This window comes from Gossypium arboreum, chromosome 10 (assembly GCF_025698485.1).
Source record: "Gossypium arboreum isolate Shixiya-1 chromosome 10, ASM2569848v2, whole genome shotgun sequence".
Taxonomy (NCBI): Eukaryota; Viridiplantae; Streptophyta; class Magnoliopsida; order Malvales; family Malvaceae; genus Gossypium; species Gossypium arboreum.
Genome location: NC_069079.1, coordinates 48,306,622 through 48,332,663, shown reverse-complemented (window position 1 = coordinate 48,332,663; position 26,042 = coordinate 48,306,622). Strand labels below are relative to the sequence as shown.

The window sequence follows — 26,042 nt, the reverse complement described above, 5'->3', positions numbered from 1 at the left end:
TTTGGCCTCATTATTTTAGCATGGCCGGCCAAGGCTTAGTGTAAGCTAGTTGAAAATGAACTAAATAGTTAATAGTAAATGATAGGATGATGTCATGTAATGATGTTGCTTAAACAATTAGGAAGTGGGTGTATGCATGTAATGTTATTGGTGGCCGGTTGAGTGGGGAGTAGAATAGATTATTTTAAATTTATTATTATTATTATTATTCCCTTGACCGTGAGAGGGGAGGACCAGTGAAGAGGGGGAAAACTTCATTTTATTTTGGGACTTAAAATTTTATTTGGAGTGCTTTCACAGTAAGAAAAAGAGAAGGGAGAAAGAGGAAAAGACTTAGGAAAATTTCTTTATTCCTACTCACACTCTTTGCTGTTCGAATAGAGAGAGAAGAAGAGAGCTGCTGCATGTTAAATTTTAGCTCATTTAGGAGCTGGTTTCTTAAGAGATTCGGTAAACACTTGAAGCTTTCCTTAGTTCTAGATGTCTTGTGGAAATGGAAAGCTTGGAGAAGGGAAAAGTCCCCTCCCAGCCGAGTATTAAGATGTTTATATGTGTAAAATAGCCATGCAATGCTTTTACTTGAAACCATTATGTTTTGAACTTGCTTCCTCTTGAAATAATGGGATGGTTTATGTGTTTTAGCTAAAAAAGTGGCTGAAGGTGGCAGCAGGAAGGGGAAGGATATTGCTCAAGGTTAGGCTCGACTGCTGTTCAGTAAGTTCTTCAAAGGAAACTTTGTAAAAAAAAATTTAAAATATATTTATTACATGCAAGTAATGTCTGACTATAAGGACTGTAAAGCACAATTTAGTAGCTTAAAATACATGATATTTTTACCAAAATACTGCTATTAGAAGTGAAGAAATTTTTTGATGAATAAATGCATAAGTTGCTGTTGAAATCTGCCGCATAAATGTTTATTGCTTCAGCATGTAATTGTTGTATTGAACGTGCAGTAAATTCTAGTGTAATTGGTTCGCAGCTGTTGTAAATAAGGAAAAATTTTAGTTGTTAAATGTTAACCTTGTCTCTGTCCGAAAGAGATATTTGCGGTCCGAATGCTGGAAATTTCAGCATTTAATTCCTCTGCTTTAAGCTGATTAAAACATGCTGTAAATGCGACATTTGTATATGCTATTCACACGCTAATTAACTGATAGTGAGCTTAAAACTAAGCTGTCCGAATGTGTTAGATTCACTGTTCAAAGCACTATCATTTATCCACTATTGAAATGTAGCTGTCCGAATCTGTTGATTTCATTGTCAAATTTAGATGTTGTTATGCTGCCAATTGGTGTTAATTAAGCTGTCCGTTTTGGGCTAATAACACTGTCCGAATGTGATGCTGTTATGCTGATTTAGTGACTTGCATTGTTGATGATTTCACACTGTCTGAAACAGTATATATATTAAGTATGATTTTACAAATTAAATGCCCTATACAATTGATGAGTAGTTGTTGCCGAATTTGGTTTAACTTGTGTCTGAATTAGAATATGTCATCCGGTTTCGTGGACATGCCGTCTGATTTTAGTTGTAAACTGTTGTTGAATTGCATTTTAGAAAGCGGTCTCAATCTTTGTTGGATCATTATTGGACCAATTGATATGTTCAAGGTTACTCGGTTTGGATCATTATTGACCACAATTGATCAAGTTATAAACTCCACTCTTCGGAGGGACATGTATATATATTTAATAGAATCAAGTTTGGCTTTGCGGAGGTTCGGGTAGCTTGTATATAAACCAATACGTTGCTAGGCAAAACAATCAATTGTAATTCATTTTTACCATTTTGGTCAACTTTGCACTTTAGTCCTTAAAATTTTTTAAAATTTTTTTTTGTCCTTTTGCCATATTCTCACTTCTAAAATTCTTTTCACAACTTCCCACATCTAAAAGAAATTTATTCTCATAAGAATTCATTTATTCGATTTCTTTTTCCAAATTTTCTTGAAAATTCCTTGTTTTAAATGTTGGGATAGTGCCATGTGTCTAGTCAAAATTTTTGGAACGTTATACATCAGCCTCTAAACAATCTGTTAAACTTATCAAAAGAATCTAGCTTATATCTAAGAAATTTAACCTATGTGTACCTTGAGAAGTTGTTTACATAAACAAATACATTTCTCTTCCCTCCTAGGCTTTCCGTTTGTATAGGGCTAAATGGATCAATGTTCAAAAACTCTAGATATGAGCCATCTTTCGCTGCTTCTCTTGATTTTGTTTTCCTTTCATACAACTTCTACATACCTTAGCAATGGTTCCTAAAAGTTTTTGAAAGTTTTGGGATTCCTCGAAGTGCCTCATATCTAACTAGTCTTTGTAACCCTCAAAGTGGATATGGCCAAGCCTCTATTTGCATAAATCTAACTTTGAGGTAGAAACACTGTTTCAATTGATAGCTAGCATCACCTTGTAGCAATTATCAAAAGTATAGGCACCCTCCATGATCATTCCATCAGATTTACTAGTAACTATACACTTTTCTTTAGTGAAAAGATTTAATAGTAACTATACACTTGTCTTTAGTGAAATTAACAAGCATGCCCTCATCACACAGTTGACTAATGCTTACAATATAGGCTTTAAGATCATTTACCAACAATACATTTTTCAACTGGGGCATGACAAGAACATTTAAAGTTCCTTTATCAGGTATTTTTCTTTTCTTTCCATCATCGAAAGTCACCCTTCCAACAGGAGAGTTTTCAAAACCAGTTAGATTAGGATGATTACCTATCATATGCCAAGAGCACCCACTATCAAAATATCGTACTCCACTAATGTTGGTCTTTAGTGATCGATATGCAACTAACATACACCTTGTCTCCTTCACCCAAACTTGTTTTTATTGTCTCACAACTAATGTGTTATGGGGAGTGGGCAGTTCTTTAGGCACCACAAATCTCTACCTCAAATCATGTAGCATCTTAAAACACCTGGGCCTTATATGTCCAAGGGATCCACAATAATGACAACTCACCTTGTGAGGAACAATAGTTTTCTTGGTAGTTTAGATTATCATTAGTTTTTAAAACTCACCTAATTCATCAAACCCTGAAGCTTTCAAAAAGGTTGTGGGACTTTACATGATAGTGTTACCCTAATCAATATATATAAGACCTCCCTTGCCTAGATATCTCCTTCTAGCTAGTAAGATTTCATTAAGTTTGTTGCTATTAAATGAGAATTTCTCAAGCACGAGTTTAGTTTTAGCAAGCTACTAGAGGAGACTCTTTTGCTTTTACCTGTTTAACTAATATAGCATTTTTATCCTTCAACTTCTTTAATCTCCTGTGTAATTAAGGGTTAATTTCAAAAATTTGTCTCTATTTTCTTAACATTTCCTTGTAAGTTTTCACAAATTCTTCATTCAATCCAATATTAGAATATTCATCAAAATCTTCATCATCTCCTTTAACAGTATTAGGGGAAAAAAGCAATAAAATTATGATCTTCTTCTGAATCAAATTCACTAGATGAATCCTCATCACTCCAAGTTACTGGAACAATGGAAATGTGAAACACTTTGGTGAAGAAAAATATTTTGATTTTCAGGAAGTGATTAAAAACTAAATTTACCTAAGTAAAATAAAATAAAAATAAAAGTTCCAATGCACGGTTTTAAAAGATGATTTTAATCAAGATGACATAATTGTGTTTGATTAATTATATTTCATAACTTAGAATTACTAAACTCATGTTCATGTTGTTACGAATAAATTTAAGGCAACTTGATAATTTGTTAACTACTGCTCATATGTACTTATTAAATTAACTAATCTCTTGAACATTTTTCAATGTCAATTCAAACAATTAATCAGTCTTTATAAGCACATAAAAGATCAAGTGAGGTAACAATGTATTCCTACATAAAAACAGTTTAATCACAATAATTTTGCTAGTTATGCAAGGCTAATGTATTGTCTAATACCGTCGCTAATTTAACCTTTAACTACCTTAGAAGATTAAATATGCACTGATTAAGTATTGTGTCAATTAATTACAATTTCAACCCGTTTAAATAATTAATTCATTAGTTACCTTAGAATTTTAATGCAAGAATAACTTAGTCATGGTTTTACTTAATCAAACAACTTACCAAGGCCTATAACAACACAAACACAATTTTAATTAATTAAATGGACGGAATGCAATCAACGTAACACGAAATAAATTTAAGCCATATTAATTAAATTAAACATATCAAAATCACAAGTATTCATAGATATGTTCATAAAAACAACAATAGAATTAAAAAGGATAAGAAACAAGAATCAAATCTGGTGTTTCTCTAAGGCTTGACTAGCTCCGCTCCTCCTCCTCCGCTTGGTCTTATTAAACTGAGACTTACACGAACACTTGAATGCTGTGTCATTTCCAAGAGGTGAAATAGGCAAGGAAATGGGAAGGAAAATGAAAAACAAAGGAAGGGTTTTGAAGAGAGAAAGTGAGAGAGAAGTGAAAGGATGAGAGGTTTTGAGGTGTGTTTGAAATGAACAGCCAAGGGGGTATTTATAGGTTGATATGGTTGATAAAAATAGAAAAAAATCAGCATCCATAGACTCCCCCCATGGTCGGCCACACATGTTGCAAGTTTGAAGGTTACAAACTTGCTATTTTAAGGTAGCGGCAAATCTAGGAAGACATGATAAATAGAGGGGTTTGAATGCAAATTTAAGGAGTCATCAAGGGCTGGTTTGCAAGCCAAAAAATCTTATTCAGTCAGCATGTGGGATAGTTTTGGGTAGCTCAATGCTCGGTTGGATCGATTTTCTAGGTTCAGCTCAACTGAATCTCTTTTCATAATTAATTAATAATTATTATTTAACCAAAAATAAATTGGATTAAAATTAAAATTAATTATATTATGAATTAATATTCATAATTTGGACTGTCTTAGGCTGAAAAATTAATTCGCCTCGATGCTTCAAAAATCGTTTCTCAATTTTGTGCTTTTAGTAGCATCGGCCGAGCCAATTTTTGCCCTTTGTGCAAATTTGTTGAAAATTATCAAAATTAATTGAAATTTATTATAAAATAAATTAAAATTCAACATTTTAATAATTTAAGTACAATTTAATTATATTATAAATATTATATTTTTTTGTAAAGAATTTATCGAAACTACATGAATTTGAGTTGAAAAGGGCATGAAAAAGTGTGTATATTTTAGTGTTTTGAGTTGCACATAGTGACTTCTTTTTTTTCTTTAGAGTTTTAGCACCCTCATATTGAATATGAACATATCCCAAATAAGGACCCAATTTTAGTTTGTGTCGAAAAAGGTGATTTTAAATTTGAATTTTGTAAAATGAGTCAGTGAAATTATGAAACGAAGGATTTACGCATTTAGTACGAAAATTTATTAGTGGGCAATCAAGTTACTAAATCAAGAAAATCATTAATTAAAATACAAGGACTAAAGCGTAAAAGTGCAATCACTATTGAGTTTTAATTTAGAAAATGCATGCGGTGAATGTAGAAATTTTGCTTGAGACCTAATGGTTATTTAACCATTAGTAAACTAGGTTAGTGGCATGTTATGAGTAAATCCACCATCATCATCATCGTTTATAATATATAAAATAACCTTAACTAAATTGGTTAAATTAATATTAATTAACCTTAAAATTTATCTTTAATATAAGTATAAAACCAAGTTAGTGGGAGAGAGGATGGATGGTCATGTTTCTCATTAGTGTATTTTTGTCCCTTGCTTAAGAAAAAGAAAGAAAAATTGCTAAGTTTCTACAAACATTCAACCATCAAATTAGGTAAGGTGATTAAGCTTTTTCTTTGTGATATTTACAAATATTTGATCATCTAAACTTGATTTTACATACCCATGCTTTAGATTTTTAAGTTAATGAGTTATATTCAAGTTGCCATTAAAGGATTTAGTGAGCTTTAAGCTTGATTTTGGTGAGATTGCTAATTATAAGATTAGATTATGTTAGGACTAAGATAGAAAGTAGTGAAAAGTGTTGGCTTTCATTAGAAATTCAATAAAACACTATAGTAATTTTTATGACATTAAGGACTAAATTTAATAAAATGAAAGTTGTTGTAAATTTATGTCATGTTTTTAAAGCTAGATGTCCCTAGTGAGTAAATCTGAAAGTAATTTTATATTCAATATACTAGATCAAAAGATTTGAGCATTTCAGATGTTAGTGTTTAAAGGGACTAAAATGAATAAAGTGAAAATTATGTATAATTGATATGTTTCCATGTGTTTGTGTGAAACCAATACTACTTTTTCTATCAAGTTTATCTTACGTAGCTAAAGACAATGTCGAGCCATTTCGAGATAAAGGAAAGGAAAAGTCCGTAGATTAGTAGCCTATTTCAGTTTGTGCTTTCATGTTTTGAATTCAATATATGCATCTATACATAAAAATAAATTGTTACAAATATCTTATTTAAGGTAATGGCCTTACTTGTCTCATAAATTGGTAAGTGTAATATGATTTATAAATGGTGAAATATGTGATGATGTTATTTATATATATAATATCTTGAAATTATGATTGGTATAAGAAAGGAAATGTGGAAAGAGTACGATAATTAGCATAAAAGAGCATGCTAATGGCATATGATGATATGAGATGGTATGCAAATGAATTGAGAATGAATTGAGTTACTATAAAATGATTTATGTTATGTGTATTCTCTCTCTCTCTCTATTTATCTATCTATATATGCTTGAAACATTGAATACCTTATTACGGTCTCAGATCGTGTAAGATTAGTATACTAGGTTTACTTCGGTCTAGTACCGATGATAAAATTTACTTTAGTTTATATCAATGAGGCACGGGGCACACATTTTACTTCGAATGTACCGATCAGGTGCTAGGCACATTCATATATTACTTTGGTTTATACTGATGAGGCATAGAGTGTTGTATATATTGGTGTGATTGTTGGATGATTCTTGTATCCATCTTAAGTCCGTGACCAGTTAATAGGGATTATGAAATATGTAATCTTCTTATTAACCTTGGATATTGTATGTTAAAACTGAACTGTGAAACTGTATATGAATGTTAAACAATGAAATATAGCATGTGAAAGACCATGTGATTTAGTTATTACTAGCCTTGAGAGTCGATATGGATATAAAACGAATCAATGGATTTGGTTATAAAGTTGGAAAATGAATATATTATTATGAAATGTCATGTGGTACATGTGATTGAAAAGGTATGATAAATGTAGGATAGATGAATTCAATTATTAATAACTGATTAGTACAACAAGCATGAAAGCATAATTATAAAGACATGGAACCAAAATGGTTGAAATGGTTTAATTAATTATGACTTACATGTTTGAATGAATATGTTTAACTTAATTATGTTTTGATTCAATTTGTTTTCAAATCATGTTAGCAGCACTAAAACCTATTGCTCAACATACAATTTTGTTTATTTCCATGCACAAGTAACATTAGATCTCAAGGACTCAAGAAGTACGACATCATCCAGGACTCAATTCTCGACTCAACAAATTTTGTATAGCTTTTGATAAGTTTTGTAAACAAGTTGGCATGTACCTAGTGTTATATATTAGTCTTTGGGTTTATTTTTCTACTTTGTTGCTTAATATTTTAATTGCTTATAATATGAACATGGTCTATATATGTTTGGTGTGCATATACTATGGATATGTTGTGATGCATGTATAATCTACCATGTTTACGCTATGCTTGTGACATTTCTTGTTTGCCAAAAAAGTGAATTTGATGCTTGATGTTAGTAAGGTTGTGACCATACCTGTGAATAGGAAATTTAAGGTTTTTAACATGCTTTTACAGGTGTTTAGAACTTGATAAATATGTCTTATAATGTTTTGATAAGATATGCTATTTTTTAGGCAAAATTAGGTGTGTTAAGCGTAATTTTTGGGTCCTAAAAAACTTCTAATGATACAAGTGGTTAGATGTATCGATACAAGTAAGTAATGTAGTAGCCAAAAATGAATAGTAGTAGGGACTTCTACTAGTAAAAGACTAGGCTTCTATTTATACAAGTATGGTCATCCCCAGACACACGCCCGTGTCTCTGCACGTGTGCTCAATTCTGAGCATTCTATTTCTCAAAAATTTAGGTACAGGGGACACACGACTAGAACACATGCCCATGGGGCAGACTGTGTGTCATACACAGGGTAGACACACGCCTGTATGTCTACCAGTGTGGACAAAATAAAGGTTATTTACCAAGATATTTGCCACCCTTGTTCACACATACACATACACCAATTCAATGGCACAAAACATAATATACTTAGGCAACCAAAACATCTACAAATATTACCAAAACATGCCAATACAATAGCAAAATCTATCATAATCACCACATTTATTATGCCTAATTCAATCATGCAAATTTTACATATACTAAGTATCATTAAACTACTTTCAAGATGCTTATTTGTGCATAAGATAATCATTTCACCAATAAATTACATTTCCAACATAACACATTCATGCAATGAATCACATTCCATCAATCACTAAGCATACCATGACCATATCACCAAAGACATTGGCACATATGTGAATATATTTAAGCTTACAACCATGTTAGCCAAAATAAGCCAACTTACATGGCCAAATATCAAATCAAGCCTTTGAAAAATTAAAAGCCAATACATTGGCTAAAATCATAATGACACATATAACAAAATGACCAAGTCCCTATACATGCTATACTTTCAAAATACTAAGATCAGCAATACCCAAAATGAAAGTTTGATAGTGTGATTCGAATCTTTGACGATCTCCGATCCGAGCTAGTTTGGCGACACTATAAAAACATGGAAAATAAACAAAGTAAGTTATATAGGTTAGTAAGCTCAGATGCAAGAAATAAGCAACATTACCATGCATATAACATTCAAATGATATAACATAATTAAATATAAATTTTACCATAGTCTCATTATCATAATTCCTTCCATCATAAAACTTACCACATTTCCATCATTTCAAGCATTTAATAAACATGAGCTTTACGTACATACATGAACTATCTCGAAATGAACTTACACATATTCTCATATTTGACATACCCGTGAACCACTCAGAATAAAAATGTCGAATACTCAGGAAATTTGCACACTAAGTGCCACATATTTAGCTGAAGCTACCCAAGTCTCATATCACATAGTTGCTCACTCTCAAGCTATCAACGGGCCTACTCACAAAAGCTGTCAGTCAAGACATAGCTACGCGGTGCTGCTCACAGAAGCTGTCAAGTGTCTGTAACATATACCAGTATACTCAGCCACCGGTAGGACATACAAGACCAACACACGGATCACATAATTACATAACACATAATGACCCTAGTGATCTGTCACTTATATCCTACCCGATTCCTAAGGTTCAAACAGGATTTCTTGTTTGTTGATTCGTCGTCGAACTCCTTCATAGTGTTATACTCATTCACATAATCAAACATACAGCCCATGCAATATTAAAGCATTTAAATACAATTATTCTAAAGTTTATTTTTAACATACGAACTTACCTCGGTACAAAATGGCTAATAGTTCAATTTAGTCCACAACTTTGTTCTTTCCCTGGTCTAGGTCAGAACCTCATCTTTGTTGATCTATGATACCATATTTAGCTCATTCAATCATCAAATTACTCAATTTAATCCCAAAAATACCTTATGGAAAAAATCACTTGGTAAATGTTGTTTATCTAACACCAAACATACATTTTCTACCATAAGACATCATGCACAACTATTAACATCAGTAAAATTTTAGACTTCATCTTTCGTACAAATTAGTCCTTATAATAGCTAAATCAAGTTACAACATTCACAAAAATATAAAAATCATTAAAATCGGGACAAAGACAAACTTACAATCGAGCTTGGAAGTTGGTCAAGCCCTAGCTATTTCTTCCCCTTGTGAATTTCGACATTAGGGGATGAAATTAGAAAAGATGACATCTTTTATTTGTTTAATTTTGTCTTTATTAACCAAATGACTAAAATGCCCTTAAGGCCAAACTTTGAAATTTTACCTAGCCATGTCCATTTTTGTCCAACTTAAAGTATAATGGTATAATTACCATTTAAGGACCTCCAATTTAAAATTTCATAGCAATTAGACACCTCTAGCTTCTAGAACACATATTTTGCACCTACTGCAATTTAGTCCTATTAATCAAATTGAACACTCTATCGATAAAATTTCTTAACAAAATTTTCACACAATCATTCAATCATACTGTAAACCTTAAAGAAATAATAAAAATAAATATTTCTACTTCAGATTTGTGGTCTGAAAACTACTATTCTGATTTGACCTTAAAACGAGCTGTTACAGAATCAATTAAACTAAACAACAGAATAGATTGCAAAGTAAAAGTACCTATGATAACATCAATCAGATCTTGATCCTCTTGCTCCCTAACAGCATAAACTCGAGCTGGGCCTCCAGACTCAACCCATGTAGAAACAGTATGAGCAACAATCTGACTTAGCTAAGGTTTCCTCCACAACTTTAGCCCTTTCAACCAACTCATCAAACATCTTTATAGGCTGAGCTACCAAATAAACCTGAATCTCGCGGTTTAACCCAAAACAATACCTCTTACAATGGTCCCTCTCAAAAGGAACCATCTTAGTAGCATATTGACTAAGTCGCACAAACTCAGCCTCATAATCAGCCACGAATGAATCATCTTGAATTAGGTCTAAAAATTCACGCTTTCGGGCCTCCATACATTGCTCATACATATACTTCCTCTTAAAAGCCTCGAGAAACTATCCCCAATTCAATCTATCAGTAACTATACCTTTCTTGATTGTATTCCACCAACGATGAGCCTCGTCGTCAAGTAAGGACACAACACAACCTAACTTCTCCTTGTCAGAACAGGACATTTGCTCACAGATCCTTTCAACTCTCTCCAACCATTACTTGGCTAAGGTTGGATCAATACCTTTCACTTCAAAAAACTCTTTAGCACCCAAAGCCCGATAAAATTCAAGCGGCAAATCTCGATTAATCGATGCATGATTGGCAGGTGCATGTGCAAGGTTAGCACCGGCAATCTACTGAAACGCTCTTATCATAGGTTCCATCAGAAGGACTACAACTTCATCAAGTATTTTCACTCTATGTGGCGGCACATGAGGTGCAGACGATGTACCATCCTCTTGAGCACTAGCTCTCATGTTAACACGTTTAGGAGACATATCTAATTAATCTAGCATACACAAAAAAAAAACAATGTGAGTAGCGGGAATGATCCAAGTCTCGTTCCTACAAATAAACTTTAGGTTTAAAGGTAATGTGTTCCCGTTCCTACCCCACATGCAATTCAATCAAAACATTTCAAATAGTTCCATGCCACTCAGTTAGAGTTAGATCACTAATCTCAAGAAAATAGAGAGATTTAGACTCGTGAGTTTTGAAACTCTAAACACACAATAATCACCTAAGTCCGAGAGTTATTGAACTTAGGCTCTAATACAACCAAATGTAACACCCTATACCCGGCCTAGTCGCTAGGCCCAAATATAGGATGCCACACCACTGTCTCGTCTCATTTTCATAAAATTGGAAGTTAGATTCAAGCAAATCGATCATCTTTGATTAAGTCGAACAAGTTTTATTATGTCCTAATAGTTTAACAATGTTACATGCAATTCATTCGTTTTTTGATCATACATACAACTAGAATCATGCATAAAGGTTATTTAGCAAAATTTCATAAAAATGTCCGTAGGTATCGATACTGACTTCTAGGCATCAATTATTTCCTAAAGCGGTATCGATTGTAACACCCCTTACCCGTTACCGTCGCCGGAACAGGATACAAGGTATTACCAGAACATAACATATACCAAGATAGAAATATGTCATCCCATTTGATAATGCATCGTATAACATATATCTTGAACAATATTAGCCAACTTTTATGGCTTGTACAAAGTAATCGGTCGAAATCAGTAACTAATATTTTAAACCTAGACAAATATGACACATAACAAAATAATTTTTGCCTACTATACATGCCATAATTCAAAACATTTAGTTCAAATACCCCAAAGTATGATAGTGCGGGTAGATCTTCACGATCCTTGACTCCTGAGCAAGCTGGAGAACACTATAAGACAAAAGAGAGAAAACGAAGTAAGCTTATAGCTTAGTAAGTAGTATGTAAATACTAATTTAAGAATCTAACATGTTTACACAACAATTCAAGTATGTCTACTTTAACTTCACTACTTATTCCACTTCGATTAAACTAGTCTCCATAAGGAATTTCGGCATGTAAACTATATTTCTTAGTTTGCTTTGTACAATTTTTAATGATTTTTCAAAGTAGAAACAGGGGATCACGTATTCATCCTGAGCAAGTCAGTTACAATTGTAAATATCTCAAAATATAGAATTCCTTTGCTTGCCCTGCTTTTTTTATATGAAAGTAGACTCATTAAGCTTTAATTTCACATCTCATTCAACCTCTAATTATATTCCTCCTATTTTTGGTGATTTTTCAAAATCACGCCATCTTGCCATCTAAAAACAGTTTTAATACTAATTTCACTCTTTCACACATTCTTTATGCTAACCTCATTTTATCGTATATATGTATATGCCACAATTCATTTTCACCACATTTCATTCACTATAAGTGTAGGTCCAAACCACAATGTCACCACAAAACCATCCCGTTGAACAATTCGGATCAATCCTCGATATTTAACGGTTTCAAAGACACACCCCACCATCATACTTCATTTAGTTCGGCTCTCTTGTACACATGGGGAACACTTAGTACCACTCATGCGACCTAGCCGATTTGTCTCGTAGCTCTCTTGTCTACATGGTGTCCTTCACTTGGAATCACGCATGCGACCTAGCTACATTTATCTTTCACGTAGCTCTCTTGTCTACATGGGATACATCTCGTATCACGCATGTGACCTAGCTACTACTGTGGTGTCTCAGTAGCTTTCTTGTACACATGATGTGCACTCAAGATCATACATGTGACCTAGCTACGCCCTCTATTTCATTCGATCTCTCAGAATGTTCAACCGGATCTCTCTCTGTATTTATTTCCATTCTTCCAATAGTCAATTTATATTTTAACATCAGCTAGTATATTTATATAATAGGCTGAAATATAAGAATGTACATGAAATTATTGTAATATTTACATACAACTTACCTTGGTGCAAAATATGGAAATTTTGCAATTTAGTCCAAAACTTTTTCTTTCCCCGCTCGAGGTCGGGTTCAGCGCCTTTCTTGATCTATAATAACACATTTAGCTCATTTAATACTCATACTATTTATTTCAATCCAAAAATCACATTGTAGAAAAATTACATTTTGCCCCTAACTTTTACAAAATTACAATTTTGCCCCTAGGCTCGGAATTTAATTTCAGCCCTTATTCTTATGTTTTATGATATGCTGAACATTTTCTCTTCTACAACAACATCAAATTCCCACTCTATCATATAGTTATGAACATTAGGTATTTTTACCGATTATGCTGCTTTTACTCGTTTTCACTTAAAACCGAGTAGCAAAAATTATTTAACACAATTTAAAACCTCATATTCTATCATAAAACATCAAAATACACAAATTTCACCTATGGGTATTTTTCCAAATATGAACCCTAGGTTAAATTATTACTAGCATAAGCTTAATCGAGCTTCCGGATTCCAAAAACGTAAAGAACATTAAAACGGGCTTAGAATCACTTACTATGGAGCTTGAAAGTTGAAGAATCCCTAGCTATGGAGAGAGTGAAGTTTGGAAGCAACTAAATGGGGAAGATGACTATTTTGTGTTATTTTTCCCATTTTATTTCATTTAATATCAAAATGACCAAAATACCCTTACTACTAAACTTTCCAAAATTCCTTCCATGTCCTAAATTTGTCCATGAACTTAAAATTGGTAGAATTGCTATTTAAGACCTCCTAATAAATATTTCAAAACAATTTCATACTAAAATTTCTAGTATGCAAATTTTGCAACTTATTCGATTTAGTCCCTACTTTCAATTTAAACACTTTAGGCATAGAATTTCATCACGAAATTTTCACACAATCATGCAATCATATCATAAACCCCAAAATATTTATAAAACAATTATTTCTATCTCGGATTTGTGGTCACGAAACCACTATTCCGATTAGGCCCTAATTCGGGTTGTCACAATTCTCCCCCCTTTAGAGATTTTCGTCCCGAAAATCTTACCCAGAAAGAGGTTTGGGTACTGCTTCCTCATAGCTTCCTCAGTTCCCACGTAGCCTCTTCTATCCCATGTCGTGCCACAATACTTTCACTAAGGCTATACTTTTGTTTCTTAACTGCTTAACTTCTCGAGCCAAAATCTTTATTGGTTCCTCCTCATAGGTCATATCCGATCGAATCTCAATTTCGTTGGGAAATCACATGTGAAGGATCGAACGATAACGTCGCAACATTGATACATGAAACACGTTATGAATCTTTTCTAACTCTCGCGGTAAGGCCAACCGATATGCCATCGGTCCAATTCTCTCAAGAATCTCGTGACGACCCAATAAAACGCGGACTCAACTTGCCTTTTCGACTAAATCTCGAATCTTTTTCCATGGTGACACCTTCAAGAACACTTTATCACCCACTTGAAATTCAATCTCTTTTCTTTTAAATCAGATATGACTTTTGTCGATCTGAAGCGACTTTCAAGCAATCCCGAATTACTTTTATTTTCTCTTCGGTTTCTTTAACTAGATCAACTCCATGAATCTGCTTCTCACTAAGCTCGGTCCAATATAAAGGAGTCCGACACTTACGACCATATAATGCTTCAGACGGTGCCATTTGTATACTTGATTGATAACTGTTATTGTAGGCAAACTCAATCAAAGATAGATATTTCTCCCAACTACCTCCAAATTCTAAAACACAAGATCTAAGCATATCTTCGAGTACCGGATTACTCTTTCCGCTTGACCATCTGTTTGTGGATGAAATGCGGTACTAAAGTTCAATTTTGTACCCAAAGCTTCTTGTAACTTTTTCCAAAATCTCGAGGTAAATCTTGGATCTCTATCGATATTATAGACATAGGTACTCGTGCAACTTCACAATTTCAGCAATATATAATTCGCTAATTTATCAAGTGAGTAATCAGACGTCTTGGTATAAAGTGGGCTGACTTTGTTAATCTATCAACCACTACCCAAACAAAGATCCTTCTTTTTAGGAGTTAAAGGCAAACCGGTTACAAAATCCATGGTAATCTTGTCCCATTTCCACTCGTGCACCATTACCGGTTGAAGTAATCTCAAGGTACTTGATGTTCAACTTTTACTTGTTGATGATCAAACACTTAGTTACAAATTGAAATGTCCTTTTCATACCGCCACCAATACTGACTTCTTTAAATCATTATACATTTTGTGCTACTGTGGTGAATCGATAAATGCCATTGTGCGCCTCATGTAATATTTTCAATCAATTTATCATTTTTAAGACACATATTCGTCTCGAAACATCAAGCAGTCATCCTGGTCCAACTCGAAAATCTGAGTCATAACTCGATTCGCATTGAGTTCTCTTGATCCGCAACTCACTATCATTCTTTTGAGCATCACAAATCAACTGGAGAAATAACGGTTTAGCTCTCATCTCTGCTAAAATTGACCGTCATCGACAATGCTAACCCGTGTTCATGGCTCTCAAAGTGAAAAGAAATTTTCGCTCAAGGCGCCAAGAATTACATTTGCTTTTCCGGATGATAATCAATCACTAGATCATAATCCTTTAATAATTCAAGCCATCTTCATTGTCGCAAATTTAGGTCCTTTTGATACATCAAGTACTTCAAACTTTTGTGATCAAGAAAATTCGGCATTTTCACCGTGATAAATAATGTCGCCAAATCTTCAAGGCAAAAACAACAATGCCGGCCCAAATCATGTGTAGGATAGTTCTTCTCATGCGGTTTTAAGCGCCTCAAGCATAAGCTACTACTTTGCCCTCTTGCATCAACACACATCCAAGGCCCATCAATGATGCATCACTATAAATTACGAACTCCTTTCCGACTCGGTCTGTACTAAAATTGGTGCTTCATCAATCGTGCTTTCAACTTTTCAAAACTCGTTGACATTTATCAGTCCATTCAAACTTAACATTCTTTCGCAACAATTTAGTCATAGGAGAGGCAATTATCGAAAATCCTTCAACAAAACGCCTATAATACCCGGCCAAGCCTAAAAGCTTCTAACCTCAGATACATTCTTGGCGGTTTCCAATCAACGATCGCAGAAATCTTGCTTGGATCCACCGAATACCATCACCGAGACTATATGCCCCAAAAATCCGACTTCACGAAGCCGAACTCACTTTTACTAAACTTGGCAAGCAGTTTCTTTTCTCTCAAGATCTGCAATATAGTTCTCAAGTGTTCGGCATGTTCAAACTCATCTCGAGAATAAATTAAAATGTCATCTATAAACACTACTACAAACTTATCCAAATATGGCGAAAAATCCGATTCATTAAGTCCATAAATATGGTGGAGCATTTGTTAAGCCAAAAGGCATCACCGAAACTCATAATGTCCATACCTTGTCCTAAAGGCGGTTTTCGACATCCGACTCCTTAACTCTCACCGGTAGTAACCGGACCTCAAATCAATCTTTGAAAACACTGTGGCCCCTTTAACCGATCGAATAAATCATCAATCCTCAAAGAATGGGTACTTGTTCTTTATAGTCACCTTATTGTCGACGGTAATCAATGCAAAGTCTCATTGAACCATCCTTCTTCTTTACGAATAATACAGAGCACCCTGTGGAGAGAAACTCGGTCTCACAAATCCCTTGTCTCGTTAACTCCCGCAATCGAGCCTTCAATTCTTTTAATTCATGAGCCATTCTATATGGAGCAATCGAGATCGGTGCAAGATGCAAGCAACAAATCAATGGCAAAATCTATCTCTCTGCTTGGAGGCAACCTGCAATTCCTCCGAAATACATCCGAAACTCACAGACTATAGGTATCGATTCAAATTTCAGTTGAGACATCTCAACATTCATTACATAAGCCGGATAAGCTTCACACCCTTTTCTCATGTATTTTGCGAGACATGTGCGAAATCACCATAGGCAATTTATTTGATTCGTCTGTTTCAACCCACGTAATTTCTCCATTTTCACATTTTAACTCTAGTGTCTTTTGTTTACAATCTACCTTAGCATCATACAATATTAACCAGTCCATTCCCAAGATAACGTCAAACTCACCAAATGGTAACAATATCAAGTTGGCGGAAAACAAGTGACCTTGAATCATTAATGGGCAATTCTTGCAAACCTTGTCAACTAGCACATATTGGCCTAAGGGTTCGACACTTTAATCGTAAACTCAATAAATTCAACAGCAACTTTTTATTGGATACTAAATTCATGCAAATATAGGAATGGGTGGACCCGGATCAATCAATGCAATAACAATAGTATCATAAAGAGAAAATGTACCAAGAATGACATCGGAGATGATGCATCTTCTCGAGCACGTATAGCATAAGCTCTAGCAGGTGCTCTAGCTTCGATCTTGCCGTTAAATCTTTCATCACAGTTCTACTACTAGTCCCACCTCCAGATTTCTCGGTGGTCTACCTCTACTAGCGGTGGTATTCATCTAACACTCAAATCTTTCTTCTTTAACCTTCTCCGGACAGTCTCTAATAAAATGCTCATGAGAACCGAGACTGAAACAAGCTCGCTCGGTCCCCAACACTCACCATAATGTTGCTCGCCACATTGTCGACACTCGGGCTTTCTAGGTCGCACATTACCCACACTTGCCACCAAGTAGCTTGAGCTTTAGACCCGAATATGCTCTACCACGATCTCTGTAAATCCCCAATTGAAACTGTCATTCGAGGGTTTGTCTCTTTGGACCTCTTTGGTTGAGATTGAAATGGCTTACTTATCTGTCTTTTTCGACATCTCGAGCCTCAATAGCGACTTTTCTTCTTTCTTTGTTCAATTCTTCGGCTTTAAGAGCTCGATCAACCAATACTACAAATTCTTTCAACTCCAAAATCCCTACAAACACTTTAATGTCCTCATTCAGCCCATCTTCAAATCTTCTACACATAATGGCCTCGGTGGACACACATTCCTGGGCATACTTGCTGAGTCTTACAAATTCGCGCTCATACTCTGCGATGACATTTTTCCTTGCTTCAATTCAAGGAACTCCTTCCGTTTTTGATCAATAAATCGCCGACTTATGTATTTCTTTCTAAATTCTTCTGGAAGAAATCCCAAGTAACTTTTTCTTTTGGCACCACTGCAAACAAAGTCTTCCACCGGTGGTAGGTCAATCTCTCAAAAGTGATACAAAGACACTTTAAGCATTCCTCGGTGTACATGAGAGCTCATCAAATACACGGGTAGAATTTTCAAGCCGAATTCCGCTTTCTCGGGATCATCATCAACCTTTGCTCTAAACTCTTGCCCCTTGTTTTCGAATCTTGTCAACCGGAGGCTTGTTTATTCTTACCAAATTTATACCTTGAGCGACTACAGTGAATCGTCGAGGTATAGGAGGGGTGGAGGAGGTTGAGCATTTGGATTTGCTCGAATAAATTCAAGATACCAATTGTTCATCATTTGGAGAAAGGCGCCCGAGCCTCATCTCCTTGTCCCAATGTCTCAGTCTACTTTCCACAGTAGCGGTCCCTTGTGCGGAGCCGGCAGATTACTAGCAAAGATCATCACCGCAGTTCCTTCAGATCCATTACTATATTAAAACAAAACACGCTTTAGAATAATCAGAGTCACCACACTATCACAATATTTTTATGGCATGTATAGCTAGACTTTTACACACACTTTATTAGTCCGAGAACCGACTAAACCATAGCTCGATACCACTAAATGTAACACCCTTACCCATTACCGTCATTAGGAACAGATACAAGGTATTACCGAACATAACATATACCAAGATAGAAATATGTCATCCCATTTGATAATGCATCGTATAACATATATCTTGAACAATATTAGCCAACTTTTATGGCTTGTACAAAGTAATCGGTCGAAATCAGAACTAATATTTTAAACCTAGACAAATATGACACATAACAAAATAATTTTTGCCTACTATACATGCCATAATTCAAAACATTTAGTTCAAATACCCCAAAGTATGATAGTGCGGGTAGATCTTCACGATCCTTGACTCTGAGCAAGTCGGAGAACACTATAAGACAAAAGAGAGAAAACGAAGTAAGCTTATAGCTTAGTAAGTAGTATGTAAATACTAATTTAAGAATCTAACATGTTTACACAACAATTCAAGTATGTCTACTTTAACTTCACTACTTATTCCACTTCGATTAAGTTTGTCTCTGCTGTGTCATATTCACTAAATAAATCATAACTCGAGTTACAAAACTCAAAATTCATATCCGTAAAATTTCCTGAATCTAGACTCATAAAGCTTCTTGCTAAATTTTTTTATAATTTTTGGTTCAGCAGATTAGTACAGTTTATTAGTTAAAGTTTCCCTGTTACACAGCTCGACCGGCCGACCTCTGTCCACTACGAATTGATTTCTCTCAGTACATAACTCAAACAACCCTGAAGTCTGTTGTATTTAAAACTAGTCTCAATAAGGAATTTAGGCATGTAAACTATATTTCTTAGTTTGCTTTGTACAATTTTTAATGATTTTTCAAAGTGGAAACAGGGGATCACGTATTCATCCTGAGCAAGTCAGTTACAATTGTAAATATCTCAAAATATAGAATTCCTTTGCTTGCCCTGCTTTTTTATATGAAAGTAGACTCATTAAGCTTTAATTTCACATCTCATTCAACCTCTAATTATATTCCTCCTATTTTGGTGATTTTTCAAAATCACGTCACGCTGCCATCTAAAAACAGTTTTAATACTAATTTCACTCTTTCACACATTCTTTATGCTAACCTCATTTTATCGTATATATGTATATGCCACAATTCATTTTCACCACATTTCATTCACTATAAGTGTAGGTCCAAACCACAATGTCACCACAAAACCATCCCGTTGAACAATTCGGATCAATCCTCGATATTTAACGGTTTCAAAGACACAACCCCACCATCATACTTCATTTAGTTCGGCTCTCTTGTACACATGGGGAACACTTAGTACCACTCATGCGACCTAGCCGATTTGTCTCAGTAGCTCTCTTGTCTACATGGTGTCCTTCACTTGGAATCACGCATGCGACCTAGCTACATTTATCTTTCACGTAGCTCTCTTGTCTACATGGTGTCCTTCACTTGGAATCACGCATGCGACCTAGCTACATTTATCTTTCACGTAGCTCTCTTGTCTACATGGGATACATCTCGTATCACGCATGTGACCTAGCTACTACAGGTGTCTCGTAGCTTTCTTGTACACATGATGTGCACTCAAGATCATACATGTGACCTAGCTACGCCCTCTATTTCATTCGATCTCCAATGTTCAACCGGATCTCTCTCTCTGTATTTATTTCCATTCTTCCAATAGTCAATTTATATTTTAACATCAGCTAGTATATTTATATAATAGGCTGAAATATAAGAATGTACATGAAATTATTGTAATATTTACATACAACTTACCTTGGTGCAAAATATGGAAATTTTGCAATTTAGTCCAAAACATTTTCTTTCCCCGCTCGAGGTCGGTTCTGCGCCTTTCTTGATCTATAATAACACATTAGCTCATTTAATACTCATACTATTTATTTCAATCCAAAAATCATATTGTAGAAAAATTACATTTTGCCCCTAACTTTTACAAAATTACAATTTTGCCCTAGGCTCGGAATTTAATTTCAGCCCTTATTCTTATGTTTTATGATATGCTGAACATTTTCTCTTCTACAACAACATCAAATTCCCACTCTATCATATAGTTATGAACATTAGGTATTTTTACCGATTATGCTGCTTTTACTCGCTTTCACTTAAAACCGAGTAGCACAAATTATTTAACACAATTTAAAACCTCATATTCTATCATAAAACATCAAAATACACAAATTTCACCTATGGGTATTTTTCCAAATATGAACCCTAGGTTAAATTATTACTAGCATAAGCTTAATCGAGCTTCCGGATTCCAAAACGTAAAGAACATTAAAACGGGCTTAGAATCACTTACTATGGAGCTTGAAAGTTGAAGAATCCCTAGCTATGGAGAGAGTGAAGTTTCGCAGCAACTAAATGGGAAGATGACTATTTTGTGTTATTTTTCCCATTTTATTTCATTTAATATCAAAATGACCAAAATACCCTTACTACTAAACTTTCCAAAATTCCTTCCATGTCCTAAATTTGTCCATGAACTTAAAATTGGTAGAATTGCTATTTAAGACCTCCTAATAAATATTTCAAAACAATTTCATACTAAAATTTCTAGTATGCAAATTTTGCAACTTATTCGATTTAGTCCCTACTTTCAATTTAAACACTTTAGGCATAGAATTTCATCACGAAATTTTCACACAATCATGCAATCATATCATAAACCCCAAAATATTTATAAAACAATTATTTCTATCTCGGATTTGTGGTCACGAAACCACTATTCCGATTAGGCCCTAATTCGGGTTGTCACATCGATACCGCTTGGAAAAATGATATCAAATCAGCATTCTGTTTCTCAATTAAAAAACCCTCTGTCAAAAATTATTGGTACCATTGAACAAGGAGTTTTGTAATGAAGGAGTGAGCTTTAACAAGCTTAGTGAATGTAAGAATTTCCACAACATAAATATATCATCATGCAACACAACAAAACATTTACTCACAAGTACCACATTCTTAAGTTTAACATCACATAGTACTAAATCATGCATCATCTACAAGGTCATTTTCATGACACATAATCATTCAAGCATAGGACATATTCCACACAATTATGTAAAATAGGATAAGATGAAACTTGGATTATGAAACATGTAGTGAGCTCTATCATCACACATCGGATACACGGATCTCCTTATACCACATAGACTCGTAAAGTCAAACATGTCCCAAAAGTGAAGCGAATGACTAACACTTTCTTTATTTCCCCTCACATGTCCCGTTGAATAGAGCTTAACTGACATTCCTTTATCCCTTCAAACATGTCCCAAGGCCTTAACCCCTAAAACCTCTATAAATATAAGTGAGTATTCACAATCCTATGGCATGCTAACTATATCCAATGGTTCCAAGATCACAAAGTCAAAATATCTAAAAAGCATCACATATTACTTACCGATTAACCGTGTGCTGACACTACATATTAGCATCTTTTGCAAAATACTAGCATAGTCATACAACATATATATTACACATTTATTGCAAGTATATAATTGCACTTTACACAATAAGCACCATATCCACATAACACATATCATTCATTTTATATAACCAAATAAACATAAGACTAGTACAGTTCAAGAAAACTTACACTTGGAATGTAGAAAAATGGAAAGCTCAACTAACGCTTCCTTAGCTCATAGATAGCTCTAACGAATCTGAAGCTTTACACCCATAAATCATACAATAACCATTGTCAAATATCAACCAAGAATCCACTCAAACCAACTAAAAAGCAAGCTCAAGCTCAAGCTAAGCTCCCATGTAACTTAAACTATTAACATAACAAACTTTATATACCAATATCTCGATCTATACTCAACATTTTTTCTTAAAATTAGTTCTGTTCATCTACTTAATCATCTATTCCTAATTTGAAACCTTCAAACTAGACAAATCTACTCAATTCATGGTATCAATATTTTTTGACATCTTTTAGGTAATTTTCACAAAATTTATTAAAACATGAGAAATCATTAACAAAACTTCAAGATGAGTTTAGAAACCTTCTAAGCATGCTAAAAAAAAGTTGAAAAAAAATTTGAAACAAAGTTTTGACTCAAAATCCTGAAATCCACCATTAATGGTTTGACTTTCGGCTTTTATTTAAAACATGTGTTTCGAAGTCTAATAATTTAGTTCAAGTCTAAATATCATTAAAAACCAATTGATACATGAATGTATACCTTTTTTGAACGAATGAATGAGTTTTCACGAAAATTTGAGAACCTTACGTCTGAAGAAGATGATGAAATCAATGGAGTTTACGGTGTTTTCCTTAAAGATTTATGATGGAAAATGACTTAGGAATGATAGAAAATCAAGGTATTGTGGTTTGGAAATAAAAAATCAATGGAATAGTGAGGAAAAGGGCAAGGGGCGGCACAAGCTTGAAGGGGATAAAGAAAACGTAAAAACTGTAGGTAGGGGTAGGTGTGGCTTTTAGGTTCAATATTAAAAATTGGTTGAAGTCCCATGTAAATGCTCACTATTTTGACTATGTTGCAAATCATTCGTTTATCTAAAATTAAGGATTTTAGAACACTTTTTGAAAAACTGAATTGACAGTTAAGATGCCATAGTCGAAAACACTATCGAGTACTAACCTTATGAAATTCTGAGCTCATTTAGGCCAAAATTCCTAAAATACCTCTAGAACTCCTATGCCCTATTTTGAGGTGTTACAAGCAAGGTAATCAGCTGGCCAACTATGAGAAGCTGAAATTCATGATGACTCAAGCTCTAGTTTTCTATTAGCTGAAATATTGGAAGAACTATGTTCTATACAATGATGCATCTCACATTGGTCTCGGTTGTGTATTGATGCAAGATAGCAAGGTGGTAGCCTATGCTTCAAGGCTGCTTAAGCTGCGTGAGTGCAAATATCCAACTCATGATTTGGAATTGGCAGTTTTAGTGTTTCCTCTTAAGATATGGAGATATTACTTGTACTATAATGCCCTCTACTTGATTTGATAAATTGGACCCGAATATTAGGTGTCACACCCTATTACGAATGTAACCTAATCTTTTTCCTTTTTCCTATGTGTTAAACCAAGCTTTGTTTGAAAATATATTTTGATATAAGAAATTAAAGGTTTTTTCAATAAAAGTTAAAATTAAACAAAACTGATAAATGATTTTTCAAAAAAAGTCTAAGAGATCAATTTTCAATGCTTACTTAGAAAATTTGTGAATTAATCTCAAAATCAAGTTAAAATGATTTTAACTAAGTATGGACTTTTTCAACTAGGCAAACTGTTTTTTAAACAAGTCAGAATTGCTCCAAGCCAAAAAGTATCAATACCTTTTTGGCCAAGTACTGATATTTTCAAAATATCGATACCTCTTGAAACAAGCGATGCCAAATTAACATTTTTGACTTTCACAAATTCATCTAAGTATTGATTCGATATCGATACATTTTATGTAGTATTGATAAAATTTTCTTGATTTCGATATTTTAGCTCCAACGATCACTGAATTTAGCATTTATTAAAGAATATTGATGCTTTTTTATTTGGTATCGATACTAGTTATTGTAGGTGTATTAAATGTTTTGGTTTTCACATCCCCAACAACTCTATTAACTACCATAACAATCCCAGCGGTTGAAAATCAATTAGTGTAACATCCCGATTTTTGGGCCTAGTTGGAACAATGGTTTCGGGACCACAAATCTGACATAAGAAAATTTATTTTTATTGTATTTTTATGGTCCACAATTTCACGGAATGAATTCGTGAAATTTTAGTTTAAAAATTTTGACGTTTGGGCAACTTAATTTGGTCAAAAAGACTAAATCGTAAAAAGTACAAAATGTGAGTTCTAGATGTTAAATGTGTCAAATTGCTATGGACTTTAAATTAGAGGTCTTTATATAGTAATTGGACCATTGGACATTTGTTGGACAAAAATGGGCATGAGATAGGTGAAATGAACAATTTTTAAGTTAGGGACATTTAGGTAACCTAGTAAATAAATGAATTAAAAGCCCAAAACAGCCGAAATTGGGTCCATCTTCTTGCTCCAGCTGAAACCCCCATGGAAGCCATGGCTAGGGATTTGTTCAAACTTCCAAGCTCAATAGTAAGTGATCCCTAGTCCCGTTTTCAAAGTTCTTTACATTTTTGAAGTTCCCGTAACTCGATTTACCTATTTCTACCACTATTTTAAGCTAGGGCTCATGTCTAAAAATTTACCCATAAATGACATACATGTATTTTGATGTCTAATGATAGAAAATGAATGTTGGGTGTTAGATAAACATCTTTTGTTAAGTATTTTTCGGTGAAAATGTCTAAAAATGACTGTTTTGAGAAAGTTATAAAATGTATAGTAATAGTGTGTTTTAATGAAAATTTTGAGATGCTATAGTTATAAAAATGGTTCGGATAGGCTTGTGTAACAAAGAAATTGAGTGCATTTCATTTTACGAGCCTAGGGGCAAAAGTGTAATTATGACAAAGTTTAGGGGAAAAAACATATTTTTTTCTAAAATATGATATTTGGACCACATTGAATAATGTGACTAATAATTAGACTAAATGTGACATTATAGATCGAGGAAATTGAGGTTCGAACCTAAAACGGGGGAAAAACAAGGAATCGATGGTTAGGTCCTTTTTTGATAACCTTGGTCTCGAGGTAAGTTCATGTGTAAATGATACTACCTTATATTATGTATTTTATATTTTGATATTGCATGAATTTTACATTTGTTTCCATGAAATTTATCAATGATGATTATGACGAACTTTCAATGAATGAGAAATCCCAAATGAATCTTAAAGATGAATAGGGTACAAATGTCAAAACAATAAGGTTATTAAGATTTCGTATAAGACCATATTCGGGACATGGCCTCGGTATGTGATTTCGTATAAGACCATGTTAGAAACATGGTGTTGATATGATATTTCATGTAAGACCATATTGGGGATATGGCATTGAAACGGTAATATATGTATGAGATTTCCAAATAACCCTTGGTATTCTAAATGATCCAACAGGTACGTTCAAAACGAGAAGGTATGTGACTGTATTACGAGTGGTACAGGTATGTACACATAACTCATATGAAGTGAATTTGGTTTATGATGCATTATTGGTAA

General features: G+C 34.0%; 1 long non-coding RNA gene across 1 annotated transcript; it reads left to right on the top strand.

Annotated features, from left to right (window-relative positions):
• Positions 1 to 221: 221 nt before the first annotated feature.
• On the top strand, positions 222 to 25,540 carry LOC108487829 (uncharacterized). Its single transcript, XR_008271630.1, has 3 exons — positions 222 to 450; positions 643 to 714; positions 25,490 to 25,540. It is a non-coding gene; the product is annotated as an uncharacterized LOC108487829 (long non-coding RNA).
• Positions 25,541 to 26,042: the final 502 nt, after the last annotated feature.